Genomic DNA, 20,614 nt, shown 5'->3' with positions numbered 1-20,614 from the left:
CCACTATTTCCTCTGTTTTGCAGTGTAAATGCATTCCCCTGTCACTTGCCCAGAATTTGAATTCAGGATGGTCAGACCCTGTGCTGAAGGACCTTGATGACAATGGGGGTTGAGTTGACTCCCGTAACTCCAAACTCCAAACACTTTTGGGAAGGTGTAGGGAGACTTTTTATAAGACAAAAATAGAGAGCACTTGCTGCACCCCACCCCTTCCTTGGGTGCAAATACCCTAACTCAGGATCCATCTATCCTCCCCATGTGTCTGGATTGAACCAGAGAACTTGCAAGTCACACTTTCCCTCTGCAGGAGTTTTAACCCCAATTTTCTGAAGTTTTCGGATGTTTAAAGTTTTTTTTTCCTTCCTAGCTACTGAATGAGGAAGGAGGGGGGATCATTTGGGAATAAGATTCCTGATTGATCAAATTGACTTAGAGTTGGAAGAGGCCTTGGATGTCACTTAGTTCCCTTTTACAAATGAGTAAACTGAGGCCCAGAGACTGCACTGCCCTAGAGCATACTCTACCAGCAAGGTAGTAGTGGTATTACTGTTTCTGTTTTTACAGATAAATAACCTGAGGACAAGAGAGGACAAAGTGCCCTGATTTTTAATGCCAGAAGGCTTAGGTCCAAATTGGGATTTTGCTACTTAATTCTTGTGTGGCACTGGATGAATCACTTACTCTATATTATCCCACTTTCCTCTTCTATTAAAGGAAGGAACTGAATTAGAGACCTTTATGGAATCTCCTAGATTTTTAAAAAAAATTTCTTTGTCATTTATCTGTCATGACAAGCATCCCACCCCTAGCCCAAAGAAAACAACATCTGTGTAACAAATAAGCATAGTCTAGCCAAAACATTCCCATATTGGTTAAAAGTATTCAAAAATGAATGTCTCATTCTACACCAAGATAGGAAGCAAATGATGTGATTCATCATGCTTTCTCTGAAATCATGGTTGATCATTTCATAAATCAGTATTGTTAGATCTTTTCTGATTCTGCTCCCTTTGCTCTATCAGTGCATAAAGGTCTTCTGAAGTTTCTCTGAAACTCTTTTAATTTCATATGACACTATAATGTTCCATTATGTTTATATTGTACAACTTGTTTAACCATTGCCCAGTGAGTGGGAAACATTGTAATTTAATAGTTTTCTCCTGTTATTAATACTCTGTACATATTAGGACCTTCTTCCTTTTTTGATCTCTTCTGGAGTATGCCTAATAATGTATAATTTGGTAACTCTGGGGGCACAACTGCCAATTGTTTTTCCACCGTGGGCCAGTTCCCATCTCTCTTAGTATATTAACCTGCTTATTTGATTGTAGTTCCCCTAATAGTTATCATCTGCTAATTTATAAGTCTGATGTCTATGAGGTGGATCATCAGAATTGCTTTAATTTGCATTCTTTAGTTAATAATTTGGAACATTCTTCCACCCCAATTTGGCTATAGATAGCTTGAATTTTACCCTGGAACAATTACCCTTTTATATTCCTTGACCATTTATAACCTGGAGAATGGCTCTTATTCTAATAAATGTGAATCAGTTCTTTATATGTTTTGAAAAATGAGACCCTCATCAGAAAATGTGTTGCAAAGATTGTTTTCCATCCACTTTTCAACTTTTTTTCATTCATCTAGGATTCAGTTCTCTGGTTATATGATGTGAGACATAGTTCTGTGACTGGTGATGGGTTCAATCCAGAAAGAAATGGTGGTCTAAACTGCAGTCACCTCACAGTCTGGAGTAAATAAGCAGCCAAGGTATATGAATTGGGCTGAGTAGTGTTGCACTGAGGAACAGTGTAAATTCTTTTCACATTGGGTTTGTAGTAGATTAGTCGTAAAACTTTGAAACCAATGACCTTATGCAATATGGGACCAAGCTTCTTAAAGAAACAAGCTAAAGCTTCTTTCTTAATATCTTGAAATAGAGGAAAAGATCATGTCTACTCTGAGGTTAAACATTTATAAACACAATCTTGGTAGCCTCACCCTAAATGCTCAGTGTCTCTCTCTGCATCCTCTTTCCCTATAACATCCAGTACCAAGAGTTCTTGCTTTGTCTTTGGACAAGATTTAATTTAGATAGCATGGACTCATGGCCAGAGTTTCATCTTCCATAAACAGCATCCCTGGATGTTCTCTTGTACCAGATGTAGGAGCCTTCTATGGCTGCTTCAAAGGCAGAACTCTGTTTCTTGAAAGGAATAATCACTAATATGCATCTAGGTTTAGCACAATTATACATGTAGAATCTTTGTTAGATTGCTTTCTATTAGGGGGAGGGGGAGGGAAGGAGAAAAATGTAAAACTTAAATCCTTGCAAATAAAAAGAAAGCTTGATGAAGACTATCGTTGCATGTTGTTGGAAAAACATAAATAAAAAAAGATTTAAATTGAAAAAAGGGAATAATCACATCAGGGTGATGACTATGACTAGCTACTTTTAACTTCAATTGATAGGTCAATAAGCCATGATATGGCAGACTTGTGGGGATACGGAGAAAAGCATGGATAATATGAAAATAATTATGCTCATATAAGATACATAGAAGCAGATGGGGAAGGCACTAAGGCCATTGGGGAGGCAGCAAGAAAGGCCTCCCTTTTTCAGAAGGTAGTACCTGAGCTAATTGAAGTTTTAAATTAAGGACACCTGGGAGGCCAGGAGACGGAGGTGAGAAGGGACAGCATTCTAGGCCTGGGAAATAGCTAAGGCAAAACTACACAGAATTCTGAGATGGAGTAGCAACAGACTCAGTGCCATTGGGTCATAAGAGTATGTAGAGGAGACTCAAGTGTAAGAAGACTGAGAAGATAGGAAGGGCCCTGGAAATGATGGGTTCTAAGACACCAAATCCTATCTAAGTACCTTTTCTATTCTAGGAAAGTGAACCTCGGTGGTCTCAGGCATCATGTGGTTGGTGATGGTGTCACTTGGGTGAAAATACTTCTTGGGTATTCTCAGTGCTAGCTCCTGTCCTAAATTTTCCTTAGTCCTTTAAAAGGATTCAGTTTAATCTGCCTTTGAATAAAATGCCATTTGGTCACCTGGGAGGACCTACTCCCTCCCAAAACACCTTTTTTTTTGAGGAAAAAGTTGACTGAGATCAGAAGATTCATCTTACCTTGGTTTGACTTGTTCATCAGCTGTGGGTAAAAATCACCCGTGATCACTTGCCCCCCCTCGAGTGGGAGAAAGGGTGAGAGGGAGGGAGAAAACGTTACAAAAATGAATGTGGAAAACTATCTTTGAAAATCATTGAAAAATTAAATTAAAATTAACATTGAACAAGAAAAGAAGTCACCCCCAAGAAATCCGAGTTTGAAGAACACCTAGAACGGGGGCTTGATGAGTCCTGCACATGAGTCCGGAAGAGGTCCACCTGGGCATTAATCCTCTCCTACCCACATTTTCTCCCCCAGCATCTGTCTTCCCATCCTCCACCCCCATCTTCCAGCTTCTGCTGCACAGAAGCTGCAGAGTGGGGAATGGAGCTGAGACCCAGAGCAGAAGCAGGAGTGGACAGGGAGCTAAGGGTGGGGGGTGATGAGAATAGGGAAGTCGAGGTTAGCATCCTTCCTAGGAAAAACCCCTAGGGACCTTTGCTTGTCTGTCTTCCCTGGCTGAAACTGATATCTTGCCTCTCGTTTTCTGTCTCTGTGTGGGGATGGCCTGGAGTTGCCTCTCCTTCCCTTGGGGATGAAAAGGGCTTTTGTCTATTTGTTTCATTCATCTGTCTCAGCTGTTAATCTGAGCTCTTTTGGCTCTGGAGTATGAAATCCTTCTTTGGTCCTGGGCTCTAGTGGGGAGATAATGGGGCAGGGGGTAGATAGAGGAACTTCTAAAGTCTCTTACATCTCTAAAATCCATGAACCCATAGTTACAGTGACATGACTACAGAAACATTTCCGTGTTCTCTGGAATTGAGATACCTCTACCTCAGCATGGATTTAGGACATGTAAGACCTTTCCACACTGGAGATAATAAAAAAAAGCATCAAGACTGAGTAAAACCACTTATGTCCATAAGCTGTGACTTCACCACAGTCGATGACTTATTTGCTAATGGCAATCCACATTTTATAACCACAAATAAAAAAAAAACACATGAATACACACACAAATATGTTTACATTCACACATAGATGTGTATATTAAATTCACAAAATTTCCTGACTTACAGGGTGAGCATTGAGCTCATGTGGAAATTAATTCATGACCTCTCAGTTGGCCAGAGAACTTGGTATAGGACTTACCATCCCATCCCCTCACCTTTTTTAGCCTTCCTTGAGTCCTGTAGCCAAACCTTGCCTTTTGATTTTATTGTTCATAGAATTTTTGATCTAGGGTTGCATGGAAAGGACCCCAGAGGCAGGTAGAGCATCCCCTTCATTTTACAAATGAGGAAACTGAGGCTCATGAGATGAAGAGAGGTCAAAAGTAATGTCAGCTTTTGAATAAAAGACTTCAACTTTTGGCTTTGCCACTTGAATGAGTTCAAGCAGATTGTCTCTGTCTATCTCTGTCTGTCTCTCTCCATGATTCTCAAGTTTCTCATCTTTAGAATGACAGTATCTAATTGAATGCCTTCCAAAGACCCTTCAAGACTGACATATATCGTCTAATGATATGTCAGGGCAAGGATTTGAACCAAGTTGTTTTTGCCTCTAAATGGAGTGCCTTTCAATTATACCAAGTGCTCTTGGGTTCTGAAACTGGACATTTGCAAATTCTAAGGAACCTTAAAGGAGGCCAGATGAGAGTAGGCTCAGATCTGAAATACCCATTCATGCCTTCCTGTCATAATGTTAACTCTGAGATTTCAGGTGTTAGACAGTCAGGGAAAGCTACCAAGTGGATAGTCTGGGTCCTCTAGTGAAGACTGGCTACCTCTTCTGTCCAAAAGATATTGATTTCCATTGGCTATTTCAGACCCTGGAAGAAAAAAATGAAACCACTAAAGGATCTAGAGCTGGAAAGATCTCAGATATGGTCATGCCCCGCCCCCTCTGCTTCTCAGAAGGGTAAACTGAGATCCACAGAAGGAAAAGAACTTGCTCAAAGTCATGGCAGACTGTGGATTCAAGTCCAAGTCTTCTTACTCTCTAAGCAGTACTGGTTCAACCCCCCCCCCCCCCAAGAGAAAATCTCAGATCCGGAACCTGGGTCTACTTTACTCTAAAGTGAAGGATGCAGCATGTTTCTGGGAATGCCTCCAGGGGCAGATGGATCTGGGCTAGGCAGTGGGGCAATGTGTGGGAAACTCACTGGCTGGAGTGCAGTATAAGAATACAATCCCAGGAGATGATGATGATGATGATGATGATGATGTTTGTCCTTCATTCAGGAAGAATACCATGACATCAGGGAAGTAATGCCATGCCAAGTACATGAATTAGATTTGAGTAATGGGGGGGGTCTCCTCTGGTGCAATTTGGGTCCAATGGTCAGCTATAAATCAAGGTTAAATTGTTATGACTAAGGTCATACAGCTAGTATCTGAGGCTAGATTCAAACTCCCATCCTCCTGACTCTAAGTTAGTGCTCTATCCACTGCACCACCTAGCCATTCAGAAGAGAACCTAAGACAGATAGAAACTTATTCGGGGTCATACAGCTGGTAAGTTTCTGGAGTTGAACTCAGAAAGACGAGTGTTCTTGATTCTCGACCCAGCACTGTATCCATTCCATCACCTCGAGACCCAGAGAAAGCTTTGCACACTTACATATGAGTGTGCACATACCTGCTCACACACACAACACACAAACGCTTATTTGTTCCCACGACACTGGGAGGGAGATGTGATTATTATCTGTTTCACAGATTGAGGAAACTGAGGCTGAAAGAGGGAAAGTGATTTATTCATACAGATGAACCCAAGTAGAGTTTGAAGCAGGATTCAAAGTAAGGTCTTCCTCAGCCCAGTGATCCACACATGATGCCCCCAGGTGTTTGAGGTAAAGATTGGGTTTGGCACACTTAGAGGGGAATCCAGGTCAGGAATGGGGTGGACTCAATGACCACCAAGATCTCTTCCATCTCTGAGCTTCTGTGATTTTAGTAGAACTCCCACATTTTTCAGAATAAGCAAATGGGCATTGGAGCAATTTGTCTATAGACTTTGGATCAGAATCACTCTTTCTGTTCTCCCCTCCCCCTCCCCCTCCCATCCAGCTACATTGTCCTCCTTGCAGTGCCTCAAGTTTTCAGTTCCAGTCTTTGGTACCTTGCCATGGACTGGCTGTATCCCATACCCGGAATGATTTGCTCTCACCTTCCTTATCCCTACTTCCACCAGGATTTAGCTGAAATCCCATCTTCTGAAGAAAACCTTCCTGCTGCTGATTTTTCCTTTTCACAATATAGATATTCATGTCTCCTTCATGAACAAGAGCAGTCCCTAGACTCTCTGCTCTCTTACCTCTCCTTCATATGCACAGTGTATGATCTATAACAGATACCTAAAGAATGCTTCCTGATGATTTTCACTTGCTACCTGGGTGACCTTGGGTAAGTCACTTCAACTACAGCTTCCTCATTTGTTCAATGAGGTAGTTAAAATCTATGACCTCTGAGGTCTCTTCCAGCTTCATCGAAAATCCCAGGATCTCAGCAGGTGGTGATTATAAATAATGCGCCTCTCTCCACAACCAAGTTGGAGTTCAGTAAACAGTAATCTCAGAATAAGAGACCTTTGGGATTATGGACAAGAATATATTTAGCAAGACAGCTAGGTGGTGAAGTGGAGAGTCAAACCTGGAGGAAAGAAGATCTGAGTTCAAATCCAGCCCCAGACACTTATCAGCTTGACCTTGGGCTAGTCACTTGGCTCTGTTTGCCTCATTTTATCATGTGTAAAGTGAACTGAAGAAAGAGATAGTAACTCACTCCAATATTTTTGCCAAGAAAGTTCCTTAGCCGAACAACAAATACACAAGACATTGTGCTCTCTGCTGGGCAATAAAGTAAAGCCCAAACCATCGTTTGCCCTTCTGACATATTATAACATAATGTTCCAGAGAAACTGCAAAGATTCTGTATTAGAGCTGCTAGAACTGCTTCTCAAACAGGTGACACCAATACTAGCTGTTATTTAGATTCGGTTTTTTTCTTCTGGTTTTTGTGGGACAATGGGGTTAAGTGACTTGCCTAAAGTCACATAGTTAATGATAATCTTTGTCCTTTCTTTTCTTTTTCTTTTTTTTAGAATTTTTTTTTTTTTGCAAGTCAGTGGGGTTAAGTGGCTTGCCCAAGGTCACACAGCTAGATCATTAGTAAGTTTCTGAGGCTGGATTTGAACTCAGGTCCTCCTGACTCCAGCGCTGGTGCTCTATCCACTGCTCCACCTAGTTGCCCCCGTCCTATATTTTCGAAGAAGACTGTGACACCAGGGTGATGCCATGATAAGCACATGAATTGGATTTGAATGGGGGGGGGGGGGCTGTGCTAAATCACCAGTCTCACTTGCTCTGCCAGAGCCATCTGGGTCCAGTGGCCAGGTATGATCAGGACGACTGGAGATGGCCCTGGATCCAAGGCAGTCACACATCTAGCATTTATTTATTTCTAACCACAGCTTCACCTAACTACCCCCTTATCTAAAGGTCTTTTTTTTTTTTTTGCAAAACAATGGGTTAAGTGACTTGCCTAAGGTCCCACAGTCAGTGTCTGAGGTCAGGTCCTCCTGACTCTAAGGCTGGTGCTCTAGCCACTGCATCACTTAGCTGCCCTCTTAAATAAATTTTTAGAGAAACCCACAAACTTCTCCACTGGCTTTGTCTTAATTGAGCCTCAAAGTACCATAAGGATTATTATCATTCTGTGAATAGGGAAGCTGAATCCCAGGGATCCTTCCAGGATCACCCGGCTAATAAGCGTCAGCAGCCCAATTCGGACCCTTGTCTTTATGAAGCTTAGTCCAGGGATCTTAGTCCATGATTGAAACATCACTGGATCCAGGTGAGAGAATTTGAATTCCAAGTGTAGCAATGCGATTTCCACTAGTGCGACCTTGGGTAAGTCATTCATCTCTGCTTATTTGTTTTTCAAATCTCCGAAATAAGGAGAATCGATCTTGATGAGTTCCAAGGTCTCTTCCAGGTCTAAATGGGTGACCCCCAAACCTACAGTCCTCATCAAGTCTGGCCCTGACCTGGAACAGACACTACCCCATGTCTGGCGCAGTTCTCGGGGCAGAGCCTCCTCTTCTCGCTGCGGGGGATCGGGGTCCCCTCAGTCTAGCTCCTTGCGCCCCGTCCTGGGCGCGTTCCTCTCACTGGGGTGCGGTAGCTCTGCCTCCTTTCCTTCCTCCACAAGGCCGGGTCCGGGGAGCTGTCCAGCTCATTGTCATTCCAATGACCCGCTGGGGTCTCTACCTACCTAAGGCCAAGCCCAACAACAAACAGTGAGTAACCCGACACCTCGGGGGTTGTTGACGGCCGGGGGCCGCCGGCGCCACTGGGGGAATGGAATGTTTGACTCCGAAAGAGAGGAAGGGACCCCGGGAAGTGGCTCCATACGCTCCTCGGCTCTTTGTCTCTAGGGCACTTTGTCCGGACCCTCTGATAACGAGTGACTTCTCTTTGGGAGCCCCAGAGCTGGTTCCCGAGCGGCGGGTCGCATGTGGGGGGTGGGGCGGGGATAGGGAGGGCAGGGATGGAGGACCCAAGGAGGGGCTAATGGTGTTTGGGGGGTTTCGATTTCCTTCTCTGAACCGTTCCCGAAGAAGCTAGAAAGGGAGAATTCACCCGCTTTCCTTGGCCCAGTGCCCTCATGATAAAGGCAAAAAAAAAATTAACTCATGTTTCTGGAGCACTTTAAGACGAGTGGAAGTGACTACTGGAGAGCAGACCTCAAAGCGAGGAAAAGCAGGGCTTAAGTCTGACCCCTGATATATACTAGCCGGTGGGACCATAAGGAGGGAGGAGGTGGGATAGGGAGCTGATGCAAAACTGAAAGAAATAAAAAAAAAACACTTGAAAATAAGAGGTGCATTTCACCTCTTTCACAATGCACACAAATGATACAAATTTCTAAGGATTTTCATGCAAGTCTTTTCTTCCCAACAAGATTACAAATGCTTTTTTTTGGGGGGGGGGGTCCAGGTTCCCTATAGAATGCCATCCTTCTCCTTCTCATTCTTTATAGCAACGACACGGAGGATTTTGTTGATGTTGATGGATGTGGTGATGGTGTGAAAACTATTACTAATATAGCCACCAATTAGCTGCCAAGTGTTTTGCAAATATTATATTCTCATAACTCTAGAAGGTAGATGCTATGATTACCCTCATTTTAAAGTTGAGGCAAACAGATTAATTGATTAACGTCTAGGATCCTCTGCCCTCTAGTTGAGGAGAAGGTGGCTGTCTGAATTGATGGAGGGAGTTTGCTCACATAGGAGTTCCCTACACTGAAATGACAGATGCAGGTTCTCTTCCTTAAAAAGAGCAAATCAGAACCCACTTGATGGAATTAGGTGAGACTTGCAACTTTTAGTTCCGGTTCTTTCCCTCTTTACATTGTTTCCTAGTTATCTCGTATATAGTTTGATTTGTATATATTTATTTCTATGTTGTCTCCACCAGATCGTGAGAAATCATAAAATTCTTGACTTTTGTCTCTTTTTGCATCCCCAGAGTTTGGCAGAGTGCCTGGCAAATAACAGGCACTTTAATAAATGTTCATTGATTGATCTCTGTCACATTGGAGAAATAACTTCTCTGGATCAGTTTATTTATCTGTAAAATAGAGGTGGATAGAAAGGGAAGTCATTGGATTAAATCTTTTGAGGTCCTTTTTTTTTGGTGAGGCAATTGAGTTAAGTGACTTGCCCAAGGTCACACAGTTAATCATTAAGTGTTTGAAGTTGCATTTGAATTCAGATCCTCCTGACTCCAGGATTGGTGCTTTATCCAGTGCACCACCTAACTGCCCCCCCCCCCCCACTATGCCACCTAGCTGTCCCCCTTAGGGTCCTTCTGAGCTGTAAGTCTTTGATTTCAGTAAATGCTGGAAATAATTATCCCCATTTCACTGATGAGGCAACTCAGAAAAATAAAGTGAATCACCCAGGGTCACATAGCTAATAAGTGTCAAAAGTGAAATAAATGGTTTTCAATCTCTCTCGCAAGATGTTCCTGACTCTAGCATTGAATGTCAGAACCTTAAATCTGTTATTGTGCCAGAACAACCAGATTGAAAGACAAAAAGTTTCAGTTTTTTTTCTGCTATTGTAACAGTGACACATCTTTTTTTACCTCAGCAAATCACTTTTTTCCTTGGCCTCAGTTTCCTCATCTGTAGGATAAGGGGGTTGTGGTACTTGATTTCTAGAATTCTGCCTACCTCTAAATTCTGTGACTATATTAGATTGACATAATTATTCATTGATTTTTCTTTAGGGGTTTCTTAAGATATTTCTTTGGTCAGTATTTATGGAGATATTTCTTTCTTACTGAATTCTGTGTAGCTAAGTGGTCTCAGACACCAGTAATGTGACCCTGAACTAGTCACTTAATCTCTGTTTGCCTCAGTTTCCTCAACTTTAAAATAGGGATAATCATCACATCTACCTTCTAGAGTTGTGAGAATATAATGAGATAATATTCGCAAAGCACTTGGCAGATAATTGGTGGATATATAAATGTTAGTTTTCACCACCATCCCCTCATCCATCAACATCAACAGAACCTTCCTTCTTGTTGCTATAAAGAATGGGAAGGAGAAGGATAGCATTCTATAGGGAACCTGGACCCCCCCCCCCCAAAAAAAATAAAGCATTTATAATCTTGGGAAGATAAGACTGGTATGAAAATCTTTAGAAATTTGGATCAGTTATGTACATACTTGTGAAAAGATATACCTCTTATATTTGTGTTTTTATTGATTTCTTTCATTTTTGCACTATCTATCCCAGTGCATCCTTTCTACCTCTTCCCTCCTTATACTCCTTATAACACAGAATAAAAAAGAAAAAAGTCTATTTTAGCAAAACTTACCAATGCATCAAATAGTATTCCATATCCACATTTTCTCATTAATTTAAATAAGTGGAGAGATATCTCTTATATCTTTTCTTCAAAGTCCAAAGAGCATTTATTAAACACTCACTGAGTCTAAGATACTGTGCAAGGTCCTAGAACTACAGAGGAAAAAAACATTTTCATTTAAATATTCTTCTTTCCTCATATTGATATGATGAACCTTTATTTGCCTTATATATCCTTCTGATTTGTTTCATACATACTGAACCACAGTATGATGAAAGAGTCAGTGGATAATGTGAGAATTCAAGTCCTTTCATTAGCTGTTTCAGTCCTCTTTTTTAAGGAAAAAGTCTTCCTTTCCTCTCATTTTCTTCAACCTCACCCAAATAAAACACAATTTTTAACAAATCTACACAGTTACACATAAAACATTCCCATTTTTAGTATGTCCAAAAGAGGTAAGAAGCATACAACAAGTTTCATCATTTGTTCTAGTCATCTTCACATTATTCCTTCCTGATTTTTACCTGAATAGAGCTCCAGCTTCCTAGAGTTCCCTCTTGGCTCAGTCTCTGTGTCTGGTTTCCTCAATCATTTATGAATTAGTTATGTGGAACTGAGTAGCAGATAGTAGCTTCTCCCATGGAACTAACATTCTGGGTAAGGGAAGGGGAAGGGTTTGCCAAGATCAATATTATTCTTCCAAGGAATGCTTTTCTAATAGTGGGAATTCAGGCCCACTGGCAGGTAGTGTGGATAGGGAAGTTATAAACCTGGGCACCCTCAGAAGTTGGTTGGGAACTTATATTACAGACCATTGGTTGCATAGAGACAAATCAGTGAAGAAATCATAGGATCATGGAATTTAAGGATAGGGAAAAAAAACCATGTAACTCAAGTCCCTTCATTTTACAAGTCCCTTCATTTCACTATGCTAGGAGCTGGAGATTCATATATAAAGAATAAAATAATCCCACCTCTCAGGAAGCTTACATTGAGGCTTGCATCTATTAAATGACTTGTTTAATTGTATTGGATTCTGCATGACCCAATTTGGGTCAAAAACACTGGTGTGATTTTCCATTTCCTTTTCCATTTCCTTTTTCAGATGAAGAAGCTGAAGCAAACAGATAAAGTGACACAGGATCACAACTAGTAAGTGTCTGAGGCAAGATTTGAACTCAGGGAGATGAATCTTCCTGTTTTCAGGCCAATGTTCTGTTCACTCTGGTGCCATGGACCTACCCCAAATCTATTAAGTGTCAGTTGGATATCAAACATAGATCCTTTAATCCTAAATCTTGCATACTTTTCATTAAACCATATTTTCTGCCTTTCTAGAGAACTTTGGAGTTAGTCTGGCATGACAATAATGATAATGATAATAAACAATAGTAAAAGTTGCTGAAGATATACATAGAAATGTTTCTAATTTCTAATAGTATTTTTAGATTAAGAAGACCATTTCTTTGCAACAGACTTGTGAAGTGGGTAGTGTTACTTCTGTTACTTGAAGAGGATCAGTGACATCAGAAGGGTGATGTCTTGACTTGGAAATGAACTGGATAAAGTAAGACAGAGTTGTGCAAACTCATCAACTTAACTGTCTCCTCCAGAGTCATTGGAATCCAGTGGTAGGACATATGCCAGGTCGAATGGAGTTGGCCCTGGATGCAGTGGGAAACCTTAACCTTTCACTTTTATAATTTGGAGTAAGGAAGATATTACTTTCTATAATTATTTTCCATTTTGCATATGAGGGAAATGGGGTTCAGGGAAGGGTCACAAAGTAAACCCAGACATCTTTGGGGCAGCTTCCTCTAAGTCAGGATGCCTCTCCATCAATCAAATGTTCAGTCAACAAATAATTATGTAGTGCCTACTGTGTACCAGACAGACACTATGCTAGGAGCTGGAGATTCATATATAAACAATAAAACAATCCCAGCTCTCAGGAAGCTTACATTCTAAGTACATACCCTTCAGACCCATAACCCCTACATATTGGGGAGAAAAAACTCAAAGCTATCTGATCCTCAGAAATGACTGAAAGGATATGGTTTCTTGACTCTTGGTGGAAAATTCTTAGGATAGGGCTTAGATTGAGAGAAGTGCAATGGGAAAGGGCAGAGATGATGGTTCAATACCCCCATAACCCAGAACACTATGCAGAATTTTAGTCTCTGATGTAGGCCCTTTATCAGGGCAAGCTACTTAATCTCTTAGTGTTTAAGGTTAGAGCTAACAAAGTCCAATAACACCTGTTAAATTTGTTTCTAATGATCCCTTTGGGCTGTGAATTGACTTAGAAAAACCACCTCATATATGTATTTATTTTGTTATGATATCAACACATTAAAATCAGACATGAATCATATATTAATTTAGTTTGGACAACATTAAAGAGTTGCTATAGACTGTGGCCTTCCATTTTCAATCAGGTTTTTAACTTGAGGAACACTTTTTCATCTACTTCAATGACATCATGGGTTTGGTCAATATGTGGGGATATATATGAGTGTAATTTCTCTCTCCCCGATTTTCTAATCCCACTATGTTTATATTCATCTATATTATATATGCCTAATCTTAATTATGTTTTCAATACTAATTCTCTCTGTCTCCCAATATCCTAACCCTTCTCTGTGTGTATATGTATATTTATGTTACATATATATATGTGTTTATATATATATATATATATATCACATCTAATCTTAATTATGTATTTTTTTTTTGGTTTTTGCAAGGTAATAGGATTATGTGACTTGTCCAAGGTCTCATAGCTAGGTAATTATTGTATCTGAGGCCAAATTTAAGGTCAGGTACTTCTGACTCAAGGACCAGTGCTCTATCCACTGCACCACCTAGCTGCCTTTTAATTAGGGTTTTAACTCTAATTTTCTATCTCTCTCTGTGTCTCTCCCAGTCTACTAACCCTACTCTCTACGCATGTATGCATGGATTTATCCCTAACGTAATTCTATTTTTAACTCAATCTCTCTGTCCTTCTGTCTCTTATCTCTCTCTGTGTGTCTCTGTGTCTTCCTCTCCCTCTCCCTCTCATAGTTTATGTAAGTAAGTAGAGAGCTGTCTTCAAACCCGGGGCATCTGGGTACAAGGCCACCTCTGGGATTATGACCCTGGGCACAACTTCTCTACTAATAAAGCTCTCATCACACCTTAATGTATCTTGGTTTCCTCACCTATATGAGGGTTATGTTAAGCAATTTCCTGCCTACTGGAAGGCTTGTTTTGAAGGTATAAGGAGATAAGGATTGGAATTACTCTGAAAAGTAGAAACAGTACATGCTAGACTGTGAAAAAGATGATTATCATGAGGACCATTGTTACACAATCTGCTATGCACAGAACCAATTAGCAAAGTCTTTAGGCTACATTACTGCAACAAGGAGAGTCCCTCATAAGCATGCCTTTTAAGTGAGCTACAACTGCATTATGAGTGTGGCAGCCTAAAATGTGAATTCAATCCATTTCATGAATCATCTACTGTGTGCAGGGAACTATTAGGTGCTGATGATGAACACAGAAATGTAACAGTTCCGATGTTAATCAACTTTTCTTTTGCAATTTTAGAGTACACTCAGAGAGATCTGGTGTCTCGGATTAAGATAGAGCAGTCCAATTGTGCTCTGCCCACCTCATCTTGGGTTCAGTTTCTGCCACCACATTTTAGAGAGGATGTTAATAAACTTTCAAGGCTACAGAGAATGGTGACTGACAGCTAGAAAATAGTTCAAAAAGGAAAATATTCCATTAAGGATATAATTGGGTATTAGTAAACATCAGACAAGTAAGTGTATTCCAGTCATATTTGAATCTCTCTCCAGATGATGGACAAGGATCGGATTCAGAGATAAGAGTTATTTGATGTAGTATCTAAATTATAGAAACTCCTAGGGAGCAAAGAGGACCCACAGAAGACTGTGATTGCCAGGCATAGAAGTGGGATAATAGCAGGTTAATAGTTAACCATCTGGGGGTGGTTAGGTGGCAATGGATAGAGCACCCGCCCTGGAGTCAGGAGTACCTGGGTTCAAATCCGGTCTCAGACACTTAATAATTACCTAGCTGTGTGGCCTTGGGCAAGTCACTTAACCCCATTGCCTTGCAAAAACCTAAAAAAAAAATAACCATCCAGAAGCCTATCAGCACAATAATCCAATAGGAGTCTGGAAAGTGAAGCTTGGGATAAATACCAGAACTATTTGGCCAGGGTCCAGACGTATTTATGATGTACAAGGGAAAACAGGAGAAATGGTTACTTAAAGAGCCAGATAAAACTTAATAAGGAAGTATGCATAATGTGTGTTATGTATGCTACTGTAATATATATTCTATTGTGAATTTCATTATATGCCTTAAAACACAGATAGGAAAAAATACCTAGAAACTTATCCTTTGTCTATTCTCCACTCCTCACCCCAGATATCCTCTTTTCCTTAGAAACGGTTGAACAAAAAGTTATAATGGGAACCATTATTGAGGGGAAAAAAGAAAAACAATCTGTAGACTTTCTTTAGTTTTCACAGGTTTGTGAACCTCACTCACCCACCCAAAGGTCCCAAATTCTTTCTAATATTTCTCCCAGACAAGTCCTTTGAGAGCCACTCATTGTCCCAGGTATTATTTCTATTGAATTCTTTCCTTACACTGACCATAAGATTAGTCTGTATGCAGGAATTCATTATTTGGCATGTTCTGTGAATATGTGCTTCTCTTATGTGAATTATTGCTAAACACACGTGTTCTTGTAATTTTATCTATGGATTTGGTAACTGGACAAAGTTCCACTGGATACACTAGACGCTTGCACCCAATTTGAGATAAGTTGTGCCTTGTGGTGAGTCAGTATTAATAATATAAACTGTGTGCAATATCAAGGTCTAGGACACTCACCGAGTCCTGGTTTTTCTCAAGTCATTTGCAGGGACTGCAAAATTTTCACTGAAGCGAGGATGTAATCATCTGTTCCATTGAGATATGGTAAAACTGAAGGTAAAGCTGAAAAGAAAACCCAGATATAGGCATTTAAAGGTGAAATTCTTTTTGAGGTGTAAATGAAATATTTCACACCTTTAAGTATGAAACTCAATTGCATTTGAAGAGGCTAAGAAGTCAATGACCTTGCTGGGTATAGGCTGCATGTATATCTTTATCTCCAGTCACTCAACAGCACAAGGCTCCAATAGGAGACTGGGAAGTGTACTGATGAATCAAAGGTGAGGATGATAAGCAAAAGAGGAGTTTTTACAAAAGGAACTTATATTAAACCAGTTTCCTCCTATGTAAAATAGGGAATAGAAAAGAAAAATAAATTGTGATATGGGCATGAAACAAATAGAGAACTGGGGGGGGGGGGATGGAGAGGTTAATCAAATTAGGACTTGATTGATCCAACTGAGAGTCAATGATGGAGACTTTTATGGAGTCAATGATGGAGACCTTGCTGAATTTAAGATGGTTGAGTTTGTTTAGGTTACTGAGGGAAAAAAAATCTTGCATGAGGCCAGAGCTGGGGACTCTCTTTATTCATTTATACTACCCATAGCTAGAGGTATCCTGGTCTGAATATATACTGGTCTTCTCTAAGGGTATTGACCCAAGTTTGGGACAGAAGAAAGACCTTTCCTCTTTCCTATCCTGTGAAAACCTCTGAAATGAGGGCTACAAAACCAACAAACTAAATTCATGCATACATTCATTCACCTACTTTAAGAAGATCCCTTTGTAGTTATGAGGAGGTGAATCACATAATAGTAACCAACATTTATATGGTTGGTTCTTGTCCTTTGTTATCGAAGAAGACCAAAATGACATCACTATTGAGACAAATTACAGTTTGTCTGACTATGGCTGATTAGACCAAGTTTGGAATGCTCTGCCACAGATCCGGCACAAAAAGTCCATATGATCACCTGGGGGGCTTTCTCTAAACTTATGTATCCATATCTTGAGCTGCTTCAACTCTACCTTGCTCATGGAGCACAGCCCCCCGTCACTGATGTAGGCACACCATGATGTGAGATCTTCAGGTATCTCATTATTGCTTCTTCTTGTGAGCACTTACCCTGTGTGAGTTTTCCATAAAATAGTCTTTTTTGGCAAGCCTACACTTCTACTCAATAACCTTTTTGAACTATTTTATCCATTTGATCTAAGCTGGTTTTTAATATGTTATTTTCTTCAGTATTTTTTTGGATCTCCTTGACTAAGCTGCTGGCTTCATTTTCATGTTTTTCCCGCATCTCTCTCATTTCTTTCCCCAATTTTTCTTCTATCTCCCTTACTTGATTTTCAAAATCTTTTTTTTTTTGAAATCTGTCATAGCCTGAGCCCAACTTCTATATTTCTTGGAATCTTCAGATGCAGAAGCTTGGACTTTCTCATCTTCAGATTGTGTGTTTTGTCATCCCTCCATGGGAGCAAACTAATTGCCTATGGTCAGGTTCTTCTGTATAATCATCTACAAACAGAAGATCCTGCACCAGCACTCCCTTCACTTTGGCTTGTAGCCTTTTCAAGTTGAAGAATTTACTGACTGCAATTGATGTGCTGTTCAACCTCAGTGTAGGCAATTGGTAACATGGCTGAAAACATCATGCTGAAAAGCATGGAAGTAAGGACACTGCCTTGTATTTCTCCTCCTGTGACCAGGAAATCTTGAAATTGTCCACTCTCTGGAACTTGATCAGTCTGCCATCATGAGATTGATGTACAGAACTGATGGATTTCTATGGGCAAACAAATTTTGACATAATTTTCCATAAACCCATGCAACTGACAGTATCATGTTTGAGAAGCTCCATGTTATAGTAGATAGGATGGAAATAAATATTTATTCAATTTCTACCCTCCAGAAGCTTACACTCTTTTTTTTCTTAGGGATTTGCAAGGCAATGGTGTTAAGTGGCTTGCCCAAGGCCACACAGCTAGGTAATTATTAAATGTCTGAGGTCGGATTTGAACTCATGTCCTCCTGACTCCGGGCCGGTGCTCTATCCACTGTACCACCTAGCTGCCCCCTAAGAAGCTTACATTCTAATGGAAGACAACACTCAAGAGGGCATTAAAAACGAGTGTATGTGTGTATGTGAGTGTGTAGGTGTATATGTCAGTGTGTGTATGTTCGTGTAGGTGTATATGTGAGTGTGTGTGTGTGTGTTAGTGTATGTGTGTTTGAATAGTGATAGTGTCCAGGACAATGTCATTGTTTTGACATTTAGATATCAGAAGTTAAGCTGGGAAGGGAAGGTGAGTTACCTCTCTTTACCTCTTCAAAGTTGGCAAAGTACATTATTGACTTAGGTAATTTTCTCCACAATCTCTCTGAGGTGGGCATAGGATTTATTTTTCCTCTATTTTTTCCCCCTGGTTACAAGAAAAAGCAAGCTTCAAAATTCATTTCCAAAACTTTGAGTTACCAATTCTCTCCTTTCCTCCCACCCTACTTCCCCTCATTAAGAAAGCAAGTTTCTTCAGCACAAGATTTTTTTTTTTATCTATTTTTCAGTTGAAGAAACAGGTTCTAAGAGAAAAGGGATTGGAAGGGCTCAGAGATTATCTGATCTCATCTTCTCATTTTCAGACAAGGCAACTGTGGTTGGGGCAGCTAGGCAGATCTGAATTTACTAGCTGGGTAAATCACGTAACCTTATTTGCCTTCGTTTCCTCATCTGACAAATGAGCTGGAGGAGAAGATGGTAAACCATTCTAGTGTCTCTGCCAAGAAAACCCCAAATGGGCTCATGAGGGGACTGAAAAACAATTGAATAACAAAAGTGAGATTAAGAGCAAGGAAAAGACTGACCCAAAGTCACACAATTCCAATAGGAAAGCAAAGATCTTAAGTTGTGTGGTGCTCTTCCTCAAGTTACATTCTCTCAAAGTCTGTAATAGTTTACTCCCCAATGATAAGGTATTTTGACCATTTGGAGTTAGAACAGTGGCTATCAACAAATACTGGCTAAGAGTTCTGGATCTTGAGTCATAAAGATCTGAGCTCCAATTCTATCTCAGTTACTGTCTAGAAGTGAGATTCTGGGGGCAGCTAGGTGGCACAGTGGATAGAGCACCGGCCTTTGAGTCAGGAGTACCTGGATTCAAATGTGACCTCAGACACTAAATAATTACCTAACCGTGTGTCCTTGGGCAAGTGACTTAACCCCATTTCCTTGAAAAATCTAAAAAAAAAGAAGTGAGATTCTGGGCAAGTCATTTAGCCTCTGTTTGCCTCAGTTTCCTTATTTGTAAAATGGGTTAAGCATAGTACCTATATCATGTGTTGTTATAAAGATCAGATGTGATATCACAGATTCCAAAGTTTAAAGAGTTATTAACATTTCATCTGTTTAACAAATTCACATGAACATGGGAAGAAAGAATAATTATATTATTATGATCATATTTAAAAAGGGCACTCCCAGTATGAGAGACTTCATCCACTGATAAAATTGCAACCCATCTATGACTTAGATTAGATCAAAGGTATGTAGATGTCCAATGTCTTGTCAGGAATAGAATTTGATTCCAATTCTTCTGGATCCCAAGTCTAATGCCTTATCTACTGACTATTAAATAGGTATTACATATATGGAGTATTTTCCTCTAACAATAAATACATACTTTTTTAGGTTTTTTTGGGGGAGGGGCAAGGCAATGGGGTTAAGTGACTTGCCCAAGGCCACACGGCTAGGTAATCATTAAGTGTCTGAGGTTGGATTTGAACTCAGGTATTCCTGACTCCAAGGCCGGTGCTCTATCCACTGTGCCACCTAGCTGCCCCAAATACATACATTTTAGGAGAACAGTTTAAAACATGATATAATAAATGCCTGGAGACTTTTGAGACACCTTCTATAAAAATACATTTCTTTTGGGTCTGGGTTTGTGATTTCATTTTTATAGGGGAAAAAATGACTTAAAGCAGTGGAGGTTGGCACCTCTGCTGCGGCTTGGTCTTTGAGAGATGTCTGTTGGAATAGAGAGTCTGAGTGTTTTTGTTCAGGGTCATACAGACAGGAGGTGTCAGAGGCAGGGTCTTTGTGATTCTGAATTTGTCTCCTTGACTTGCCAGAATCTGATAAAGAATTATATGTACAGAGGAGACATATAAATAACACAATTTCTAGATTATATTATCTTTAAGGAAAGAAGCACGAGTCTGTTATCTCTGGAGATTCTAAGGACAGTGAGTAGTTGTGTTATTGGAAGTCTTCAGGGAGGGCAGCTGCCTCCAAACTTGGGTGTAACTTGAGCCCCATGGGGAGCCCCACTCCTCCTCAATAGCCCCCCCACCCCACTTGGCTCCTCACACAGCCTGAATTTCTCCCATTAGTGGGTCATTCCTTTGGGGCTTAAATCCTCTCAGAGCCAGTTATCACTGAATCTCAATATCTATCCTGGGCTGATTTGGATCAGCTAACATTTGAGTGGGATTAGTTTATCTATGACCAGCTATCGAATGTATTCTTGTGAAAATGAGAGGAGGCTGAGCACCAAAGGGTGAAGGAGTGAGGGTGATGGTGTCAGGAGAGGGGAGAAGGGTCTTAAAGGGGAAACCAAATTCCACCTCCCTTCCAGGATTGGATA

General features: G+C 40.4%; 1 long non-coding RNA gene across 1 annotated transcript; it reads right to left on the bottom strand.

Annotated features, from left to right (window-relative positions):
* Positions 1–12,059: 12,059 nt before the first annotated feature.
* On the bottom strand, positions 12,060–18,912 carry LOC141512772 (uncharacterized). Its single transcript, XR_012475599.1, has 3 exons — positions 18,834–18,912; positions 15,923–16,015; positions 12,060–12,119 (listed from the first exon to the last, which is right to left on the bottom strand). It is a non-coding gene; the product is annotated as an uncharacterized LOC141512772 (long non-coding RNA).
* Positions 18,913–20,614: the final 1,702 nt, after the last annotated feature.

This window comes from Macrotis lagotis, chromosome 1 (assembly GCF_037893015.1).
Source record: "Macrotis lagotis isolate mMagLag1 chromosome 1, bilby.v1.9.chrom.fasta, whole genome shotgun sequence".
Taxonomy (NCBI): Eukaryota; Metazoa; Chordata; class Mammalia; order Peramelemorphia; family Peramelidae; genus Macrotis; species Macrotis lagotis.
Note: the sequence above shows the minus strand (reverse complement) of the source record. Positions and strands in the feature narration are given on the sequence as shown.